We start from the raw sequence: 11,241 nt of genomic DNA on the forward strand, positions 1-11,241 counted from the left end.
AGGACAAGATTTGCTTTACTGATGCCTGGATCACTTTCAAGGCTTCTTGCCGTAGGTGTCCCTTCCTCAAATAGAGTAAACGATTGGGTAAATAAAGCCTGTTGTGGAATTTCCAGGTATCAAGGGTGTTGTTTCCAAAACAGGCCAATCAGAGGTTAGGCATTCATCTCTACAGCAAGTCGTGGCCACAAGATCAGAACTTGGACTTTCATAGACCATAACATGTTGTTTGGGGCTGTCACACAAGAAGCCCCCAAGAAAGTCACATGGGTGGCAGAATTGCTTCTTCCTTGGAAGCCCATCCATCTTTAGTCAGCTTTTCTAAGCTGGAATGAAATGGAGTGCACGCAGTACGTTCGGTGGTGAGGTCATTAAGAGAGTGGAATGTTTGGCCCCAAGCAGCACTTCCCATTTTGTTAGTGTTTGTTCCGCTCTCTGACAATGTACAATGCACTCCTGGGGAGTTTGTTACGGTACTGCTTGCCTTGGTGGATGAGAGCAGGCGATATCAGTGAGAGTCCTCACAAGAAACAGCCAAAACATTCAAAGGAACATAACTAAACAGAATTCAGTGGGGATGGTACTAACAGAGGCACGAATCCGATAAGGGAACTAATATGGGATGGTGAGGTGCCCAGGGATTAGTAACAGCAGGGAGCTGCTACCGGCCCTGAAAAAGCAAGAGACACAGTTCTGGCAGCTGGAGGGAGGGAACAGTATCATCAGAGCCGAGCGAGCCGGAGGTAGGAAACAGGGAGCTGACAGGAGCTGTCTCCACAGAGGAATACAGCCGCAACCAAAATCCCAAGAGGTGGAGACTGAATAACTGAATGTCACTTTTCTCTCTCATTGTTCTCTCTCTGTTATCTGAGTTTCTCTCCTGGAAGCCAGATAACAAAGAAGCCCAGATGAAGGAGTACCTAAAGATCAGCCTCCCAGGGCACGGAAAAGGGTAGAGAAGGTATAAAGACTTTTTTTTAAGCATTAGCTGGGTGTGTGGCACAAGCCTATAGTCCCAGCTACTCAGCAGGCCAAAGCGTGAAGATCACTTGGTCCCTGAGATGGAGGCCAGCTTAGACAACTGAGCCAGACCCGTCTCTAAAAAAAAAACAAAAAGAAGAACCCCAGCATTAATCTATCCAAGCCTACATACCAAGTATCACGAATGGCACAATTCTACTTCAGCCACTCTTAGATATCAGACATTGCAAGAACAGTGGCCACTTACCTGTTGAAGCCTCAACAGGGCATGGTAGGATTCCAAACACTAGTGGCTTCCCCAGCCCTCGGGCTATCAAACTGGTGGACAGTGTTGTTCAGCACTCTGGCCTCTACTATGTTTTGGATAAGAATACTGCATTTTCTCTCCACCTGGTAGAAAGCATTGTTTCAATGATGCAATCTTGGCAGGCTTCTGGATTACAGGCCATTCTTGGCCACATCCTTAGCCCCCATATTAGAAGCCACAGACAGGGGACACTTTAAATGTATCTTTTAAGAAGATCCATTCACCATGCACCCAGAAGATTCCTATCAATACATAGGCTGCAAGAAAGCAAGAGACGTGTCACAGACAAAAGCAAAGAAAGCAGACATTGGTTTGGCAAATTCAGAAATATTTAGTCTCCCTTAAGGAAGGAGCAGGGAACCAAGTCCTAGAACTTAGCATGGATAGCTGCTGGAACTGTGCCTATAAATCTGTTACATCCAGTCCAGGCTTCTCATTAGCCATGAGTTTTTCCGTGGTTTTGCTCCACAGGAGCAGGTAAATCCATTCCAGATTTTTGTGTCACCGAGCAGCCTGGCTGCCTTTCTAAGCAGCAGTGGCAGTCCCTAATCTCCACTCATCCCTCTCCTGAATATTCCTGGGCTCCACAGAGGCGGATCTCCTTTTTTACCAATCACCAGCAGTCTTGCAGACCAGGGTTTTTCCCTGGGTGTCACACTTGTTTGGCGGAGTTAGTGCCCAGCAGTCCCACCATGATCCTCCCACCTCTTTATCTTCTGTGCTCCCAGATGCAAGGGCTGCCTCAGCACAACCAGGACTGCTGACGCCTGGGCTTGTGTGACAGGGCCCCCACAGGACATAATGCTTTTGGCTCTGGGAAAGCCCAGTTGGACAAGGGCAGCTCTTAGCACCGAGCCAAAGTGGAGTTTAACCTTCACATGTGCAACTGCTTTTCAGAGGCCACAGACACACACTACTAACGCCATGTGGTATAAATACAAATTGATGGGGACGGGGGATACAAGCAGAGAAGGAGGGAGCATGTAAGCAACCCCTTCTCCCCATCCCACCACCCATCCCAGCCCCTAGCCTCCCTGTCCCACTGAGAGATGTGCCTAGGCTAGGCAGAGAGAGACTGGATTCATTTCGTAAAGAGTTCAATAGAGAAGGATCAATTTTTTTTTTTTTTTTTGAGACAGAGTCTGGCTCTGTCGCCAGCCTAGAGTGCAGTGGTGCAGTCTCAGCTCACTGCAACCTCTGCCTTCCAGGTTCAAGTGATTCTCCTGCCTCAGCCCCCTGAGTAGCTGGGACTACAGGCCCATGCCACCATGCCCAGCTAATTTTTGTATTTTTAGCAGAGATGGGGTTTCACCATGTTGGCCAGGATGGTCTCGATTTCTTGACCTCGTGATCCGCTTGCCTCGGCCTCCCAAAGTGCTGGGATTACAGGCTTGAGCCACCACGCCCCGCCCAGATCTTAAACTATGTTTCACAAATGCTGGGGTGGAAGCCAGGGATCCAGGGCATATCTAGGCTGCCTTTTAGTAGGACCTTCTGGATTATCCTGTTCTGCCTCTGAGCTAACTCAGATCGGCTGAGGCAGCGAGTTGCTAAATCGTGAAAACAGGGGAGAAAAGGAGTTTCCAGGGCCATTTGAATTTGCCCCTCCCAAACCAAACCATTAAGGAGTGTCTGTCACTTTCTAAAGGGTGGGTATGGCACTGTGTTCAGCTTGATTCTCACAGTCCTGAGCCCAGATGCTTGGACTTAATAAGAATTAATGTCTGAAGGATTTACCTAAACAGCCAACGGGAACCTCAAAGCCGATGAAGCTAAGATGTGATTACCAAGGGTAGGGTGCTGTCTGCTAGGAGTTACTCATAGACAAGGTGTCACTGGGGTTCTAAAGGAAACATGTAAGACTGTGTATTTCTCAAGCATTGTCCCTCTCTACTCCTGAGGAGAAACATTTTTTAAAAAAATTCTACATCTAAACCCTTCTGTTAGAACCTTTCTGATCTACCATAGAAATTACAATGGTAAGTAAATACTATGTTAGTGAAATTCCCCCATGACCTTTAGAAACCAGCTTCCAAAACAATTAGTAAAGTCAGAAGGATTGTTCCTTCCACCCAGGCCAACAGGTTCTGGAGCCCTTGCCCTCAGACTTAGCCCTGGGAATGTGAACAGCCAAATCCTGGACTTTCTCTTCCTACCTATCCTTTTCCCAGCCAGTATTGGGGGCAGGGTCACAGGGGGTGGGGGAAGGGCAGTAGGAAGCCCCAGCCCAGGAAAGGGCTCTCCTGGGTCCTGCCCACCTGTGTTGCTCCCGCAACCTCTTCCATCTGCCTCATAACATGCTGGGGAGAAAACTGGAGCCTGAGCCAAAGCCTCCTCTCCCGAGGGGCCTGGGCTAGTGCATCAGGGGCTGGCAACCCAATGGCACATTGCAAGGTGGGAAGTGGCAGGGCCTAGCAGCCTGGAAAAGAGGGGCTGAGGGAGTATACAGAAGCTCTAAGCCCAGCTACACGGGAGAAGCAAGTCTTCCACCTGGTCGGGAGTGGTGGCTCACACCTGTAATCCCAGCACGTTGGGAGGCCGAGGCAGGCAGACCACTTGAGGTCAAGAGTTCGAGACCAGCCTGACCAACATGGTGAAACCCCATCTCTACGAATACAAAAATTATTAGGGTGTTTTGGTGCATGCCTGTAGTCCTAGCTACTCAGGAGGCTGAGGCAGGAAGATCACTTGAGCCTGGGAGGCAGAAGTTGCAATGAGCTGAAAGCACATCACTGCACTCCAGCCTGGGTGACAGGAGAGAAACCCTGTTTCCAGAACAAAAACAAAAACAAACAAACCATAAAAAGGGGTGCACTTTTTTTTTCTTTTTGTATCAGGCTCTAATATGGCTTACATGGCACTGTGGGATCCCGTTTTTGTTTAAGAGTTTGGTATTTTGTTCACTGTGAAATTTTTTTGCATTAATTTTTATTTTTTAAAATATTGCATTAAAATGTTATTTGATTTTTCAGTTTTTTGACACCTCTCCTTAAATTTTATGCCCCAAGCAAGTAGCTTTCTTGCCTCACCTTAGTTCTGGCCCTGACACTACAGAAGCATCATACTTTTAGTCTTCAGCATTAGGGCATAGCTCCACCAAGTTCAAGTGCAATAGGACAGCAGAAGCAAATGCAGTGCACCTGAACCTCTTCCCAGCGTTAGGATTTAAAACAGGTGTCCCATCTGAAGGATAAATGGAGACAAACATAAATCAGGATCCAATAATTTTGTTAAGTGTTTGCCTATATAAAAGGCATGGTTCCCCTGTAAACAGAAATGATTCTGTCTTCATTCATCTATCCAACCTAAATTTAAACTTTCTAGTTGCTGAATACCTTGCTAAGCCCTGAAATTGGAAAGATTAGTAAGACTGAGAGTTTACAGTTTGATGATAGAGCCACAGAACAAGTAATTGAAATCCAATTCAATAAATGTTCTTCTAAGTATGTGCATAAGCAATTTAGACGCACAGAGATGTAGGCAGAGTTTTTTGTTGCTGTTGTTCCGTTTTGTTGGCTGGGTGGTACAGGTTATAAATATTTAGCAAAACCATAAATAGAAAGCATTAATGGTATGAAGAATAGAGGAAATGGATTTTGGGGAGCGGTGGGCTGGGGTATATCACTTCCACACTTCCAAATAACTGAGAGAAACTTTCTTAAGGATATGGAAATGTTTGGAGAACTTAGTGACTGATGCATGTATAAGCTTGGGAAATTCACATTTATTATCTGACCAGGCACTTTACATAAAGCTTTATCGCCATCCTTAGTTAACCAGAGGAGGGGTGGTTTTAGAGATGACAGACAGTCTGAGATAACCTAGGCATAACTGCTCCAACATTCCACTGGTAGTAAAATAAATGACAGGTGTGTGAAGTCCAGGGCTGTCTGGATTCCCCAAAGCCCCTTACATCATACTACTTTTGGAAGAACAATGGAAAAGAAGAAATCAGGCAAGTGATGTATGGATCCATTATACTTCTCCCACTCTCATTTTATTTTTATCTTTATTTTTTGAGACGGAGTTTCACTCTTGTTGCCCAGGCTGGAGTGCAGTGGAGAGACCTCAGCTCACCACAACCTCCGACTCCTGGGTTCAAGCGATTCTCCTGCCTCAGCCTCCCGAGTAGCCGGGATTACAGACACGCACCACCACGCACAGCTAATTTTGTATTTTCAGTAGAGATGGGGTTTCTTCATGTTGGTCAGGCTGGTCTCGAACTCCTGACCTCAGGCGATTCGCCTGCCTCGGCCTCCCAAAGTGCTGGGATTACAGGCGTGAGCCACCGCACCGAGCCCCCAGCTCTCATTTTAATACCACCTAGGCAAAGCGGAAGAGCAGCCCTCTTCTTGCCTCCATCAATTATGCCCTCTGGGAGTCTCAGTTCATCCCTTCACACGCGGGATACTTAACCCTGTGGGATCTAAACCCTGGCCAAAATAAATTTTGAAGCTGGAAAAAATCCACACTGTACTCTTGGCATTGCCCTAATAGGCTGAAAATAGCCAAGACAACCAAATTAAGGCACAGCGGCTGAGACTCACTTCTGCACACATTCTACTTAGAAAGACGGGGAGGGTCGTGAAGTTATGCCCTCAATGATCATTTCCTTAATTTGGAAGAAGGGCCTTCTGCTGGCGTCCCTTGCTGATTCTCAGCTCGTATGAGTGGACAAGTCTCGGAACGGCCCTGCTGTGTGCGAGGACACGCGGGGCGGGGAAGGCTGAGCCGGGAAAACGAGGGGTTCTTGGGTTGGAAGACAAAGAGAAGGAATGGCTTTGGGGGCCAAGGGCGTGGAGGAGTGTGAGATTTTGAGCCAGGCTTCCTGGATACTAAGTGTAAAATTTCGCAGGAGGAGCTGCGGAGACCGAGGCAGATTTTGGCAACAGAGGCCTGAGCTGGGCAAGTTTACGATCCTGGATGAGAGAACAGATCTGCAGAGATTAGAAGCGGAGCGCGAAGGAAGCAGGCAGAACTCGCACTGCAGGGCTGGCTGCCGGCCCGCGGGGACGTGGGCGGGGCTTCCAGGGAGCCGCCCCTCTCGGCCCGCCCTGAGGGCGGGGCTGGCCCGGCGGTTACATAACAAACCTGTGAGAGCGGCTGGGGGCGGCTCGGGCGGTGGGCGGGCAGCGGGGGGGCGGGGAAGGGGCGGGGCCAGGGCGGGGCCAGACCTGAACCGGTCCAGGCAAGATGGCGGCCATGGAGACCGAGACGGCGCCGCTGACCCTAGAGTCGCTGCCCACCGATCCCCTGCTCCTCATCTTATCCTTTTTGGACTATCGGGACCTAATCAAGTAATGGGACGACATGCATAGCAGGGGTGGGGACACGGGGAGAGGAGGCGGCGAGGCAGAGGGATGGGGGCCGGGGCCGCTGACAGGACTCCGGCTCCCGCGGCACCAGAAGGTGACGCTAGGGCCGCCCTCATCCTGCAGAGCCACAGGGGGCCGGGGCGAGACCGGGGCGGAAAGGGCCTCGCCCAGAGTCTTCCTCCGGTCCCGGGCCCAGGCTTGCGAAGCAGCGAGAGCTCTCTCTCCCAGGCCTCGGCGAGGCCCACTTTCAAGAGAAGGAGGTAGTGGCCCTCGTACCTCCCCGACGCGCCCCGCGGACCCCCGCTGGTCCCGCAGGTGCCCGTCGGGTCGGGGTCGGTCCCGGCTGCTGTGTAAAAGCCCCTGTCTGGACCAGGCGCTCTTCTCTGCTGGGTCCGGGGCCTGCAGAGTCTGGCGTCGGCGTGGGCAGGTGGGGCAAGCGAGAGGAGGAGGTAGGCAACCCCTGATTCCCTTGGCGCGACTTCCCCAGCGCCAGAATCGCTGTCAGGGTTCACTTTCGGACTTCAGTGCGTGAGAATTGTTTTGCTCTCAGCATTGCTCCATACGGTTTGATGTTGGATTTTGTGTTTTCGTACTGACTTCCGGTGATGCCATACCGGTGACTGTCTTATCTCCTGGACACCTTGGGTTTCCCACATACTAGCATCTGTTCCAAAAATAAACACCGGTTGCTGATAAGGGTAGTTCAAAGCCCAGTTCCTTCAGAACTTAGGACTGTCTGGGATGGTGGAAGAAATGGCGCTCCCAGCCCGCCCCCCAGCTGTCAGGATTGTTTACATCCTTGACAGGGGGTGGCATGGCTGTGAGTTTCCTGTGCTACCATATATATTTGCAGAGAATGCAAAGTCGCGCTTTTAGGATAGGTGGGCGAAATTTGTTTTGTGTTTTGGATTAACCATTGGATTCTAGCCATTTGATGATTGTGCCTTGTGTTATTAGAGGTCCTTTTATAAATACAGATTTCTTGGAGTTACAGATAGTTGTTGGCCTAGCTCAGAGGTGATAGAGGGATACCTCAGGTTTCTGTTCACTACCTGTAGTCGCTACCTGTACCTGCTAGCACTTTTATTTTACAATTTAACGAACAATCTCCAACTTTTGATTGCTGCCAGAGTGATCTTTCTAAGACATATCTGGTTGTCATTCTCCTGAAAACCCTTGACACCCCTGTTTACAGACTATAACCTAAACTTCTGGGGCATTGAAGGTTCTTATCATCTGGCTTATTATCTAAGGTCCTCCAGGCCTCATTTTTCCTCCACTATCACTTTGCACCATCCACTCTAGCCAAATCAGACCTCTGCCAGCATACAACACACCTGCACTTTTTTTTTTTTTCCCTGTGGCTCCAGCTCTCGACCCTGCCTGGGATGCCTTGCCTACCTCTTCTCAACCTGGCAAGGTGGAGAAGACACCCTCTCTACCTTCTTCCTGCAGAATTGATTTGCCATGCCAGGTAGATGGTGCACTTCTCGATTGTAAGGACTGCCTTGCTTGTTTTTGTATTCAACAGATTTTTTTTCCGAGGGCCAGCTATGTGCCAGCCTGTTAAGTGTTGAGGGTACAGTAGTGAACAATGCAGCTAAGGCAACTCTTACGAATCTTACAGTCCAGTGGGCAAGCACATAATTACAAGAGGTGCCAAGGGCAATAAAGGAAATAGATTGCTCTGTTAAGGAATAGGAAGGGAGAGGTGATCAGTTCAAATCAGAAGAAGCTGCCGTATATGAAGCAAGGGCATATGCAGTTCTGGCAGAGGGAAAGTATGTTCAGAGGTTGACGGGACTGCTGTTCAACAGTGTGGCCTGATGGAGGATATAAAAGGCTGGCGTTGCTGGAGGTAGGGAGTGATTCACAGACAGTGATGAAATGAGGCTGGTGAGATCATGCAGGACCTTGGGAACCAAGGTGAGGAGTTAAGATTTTACTTTAAATGCTTTAGGTGGTAATCACAATTTTAAACAAGTGACATGATCTCTCCATAAAGGTCTGTGGAAATTAATTGAGTTGAGTATCATTGAATTTTATCTACATAAAAGTGTCCAGTGTATTGCAGCTTTTTGTCTTGTACCATACAGCCCAATTTTGTCAAGGGTCTAGTCTAGTGATAAGCTCTGAAGTTTTTGGTATGTATTTGCTGAACTGGATTGGGTTGGATTGGATTAGTACACTGGAATCATGTAGCATCAGTTGCCTAGTTTGAATTGAGATTATCTAATACCTTCTCCATTTCAGAGTGCTTTATTCTGAAATGGAGTGAATAAGTGCCACACTGTGCATCAGAATGACCTGTGGCACTTTTGAACATATGCATGCCTGAGGTATAGATCTCAGTTTAAACCAACTGGATCAGAATCTCCAGAACAGTAGTTTTCAACCTTGATGTGTATTGAACTCATCTTTTGTGCCTATTCCAGATTCTTTTACGTTGTTTGGCTCCTAGGGCAGTGGAGGGAGAGGAATCAAGCAGAGTGTATGGAAACTGACTGCACAAAACTGGAGGAATTTCTATGTTTGCAAAAGTTAGTTTGGGCATCTCCTGAGCTTGGCAGAAAAGGATGAGGATAGTGTTTCTATAAAATCTGAAAATCAAAGAAAGGCAATTTTGTTTACTATAGATTGGTTTTTAACACATCTTACTCATGTCCTTGACAAACCTGATGTGATTTAAGGTTCTGTTGATTAGCTATTGCCCAAGTGAGATCTTTGAATACTTGCTTTCTATTAAGATAACTTGTCATTTCTCTCCAGACAATATTGAGTCCTAATCTTAGGTTCATTCTTTTTACAAATTAATTATGTAGGGTAGAATCTACAGGATTACAACACTGTTGTGTTAGAAATCTCTGTATAGTAAGAAAGTTATTTGCTTCTAACATTCCATGTTTTGGGGCAACTGCTAACTTGTATCAGAATAGTTAGGATTCAGGCACCCTTCATAGATAGACTCTCCAGTAGTTACTTTAATGAAAATGTGGTTTTCGCAGTAATACTTTTTTCCTTTAAGTAAAAAATTTTATAAAACAAAAACAAATACAAGGTCTGTGTATTTTAGTAACATAGATCTTACAGATCTTGGGGGGAGAAAAAACCAAGTCCCTTTGTTTATCATTGAATAACTTTCTTCCTATATGTAGAAATGATTATTATCCCAATAATAAGCATAGGAAGGCTCCTCCTTGACTTGAGATTAACTCCAGTGGTATATATGGTTTACAGATATTTTTGTGAAAAATTATAATTGTAGATGTTTCAGGATTTGTGAACTCAGTTTCACTACTCACAAGGTAATTATACTACTTAACATGTTAAACAGGTTTTAGAAAATAGTTTTGTAATTATAGGGGTAATAAGTGAAAAATAAGAGAAACTAAAGACATAAACCAAAACAATGAATATTTTAATCTTTATTTTAAAATTGTTTTCTTACTTTCTTTTATACTATTGGTGAATCTGGTTACTGCCAGCTGTTGCTATGTCAGTCGAAGACTTAGCCAGCTATCAAGTCATGATCCGTTGTGGAGAAGACATTGCAAAAAATACTGGCTGATATCTGAGTGAGTATTCGGGGAATATGGATTTCTGAAAACTGGCCCTTGGCTTCTTCCATAACACTAGTCTGTCCTGATTCTCCTCTCTAACCCTTGTCTCTTTTTGTGGGTCTTCTCGTGCCTCCTAGTAAATGTTGGTATTTGCCAAGTTTCTGTCCTTAGCCCACTGCTCCTCTCCCTCTCTGAAGTCCACTGCATGCATTGTTGCCATTTATAGTGACTATATTTGCATGCTTCTAACTCCCAAACCTGAGTCTCCCTCCCTGACTTCCTCACTGAGCTCTAGAATTGTTTGCACAACTGTCTGCTGGACCTTCTATTGGCTGTCCCACACTTATTAACTGGATTCCGTAAATGTTAACAAATTTGACAGAATCAAAGTACAGATGACAGAAAGTGGGAGTTGTGAAAGGTGAAAGAAATGAGTAGGAATGCTAATATCTTTTCTTAGATTGAGTGGAATCAGGTAGTGACTAAAGTTGGTAAAGGAAGAAGCAGAGTTTAAGTATATTATTTAAAGCTGCAAGCTTTAGACAGAACTGAAAAATAATAGCAGAGCTATCAAACATTGGGAGGAAAAAGAACAGGGTAAGGGGAATTTTAAGTATTGCTATATCTTCCCATGTTTCCCTTTGGGGTATCAGTAGATACATGTGAAGTTGATAAATCAAGAAGTAGAGGGATAAACATTTAGAACTATAGAGGTAACTTCTAGAAATACCTAAGATTTCCTTTGAGGAGTTGTACTGAAAACAAGAGAATAGTTTTTCATCATAAGTTCTTTAGTACTTTTTAATTTTAATAAGATATGTGTGTATTATTTAGGTTAATAAAAATATGCTCCCCTATCCTTTCCTACCCACCCCCACAACACACACAAACCTTGAATTGTTCTTTTCCCCATTCCTAAACCTATTCTTCAGCATTCACAGTCTTCATAGCAGCAGCATACACTCACATCCAAATCAGAATTAGGAATCATCCTAGGTGTGTCTCTCTCTCTTACCACTTTTCTCCCTCCTTCTACATTCATCACAAAGGCTTTCCAAGCCTTTCTGACTTTAGCTTT

Source organism: Cebus imitator, unplaced genomic scaffold (genome assembly GCF_001604975.1).
Source record: "Cebus imitator isolate Cc_AM_T3 unplaced genomic scaffold, Cebus_imitator-1.0 Scaffold66, whole genome shotgun sequence".
Lineage (NCBI taxonomy): Eukaryota > Metazoa > Chordata > Mammalia > Primates > Cebidae > Cebus > Cebus imitator.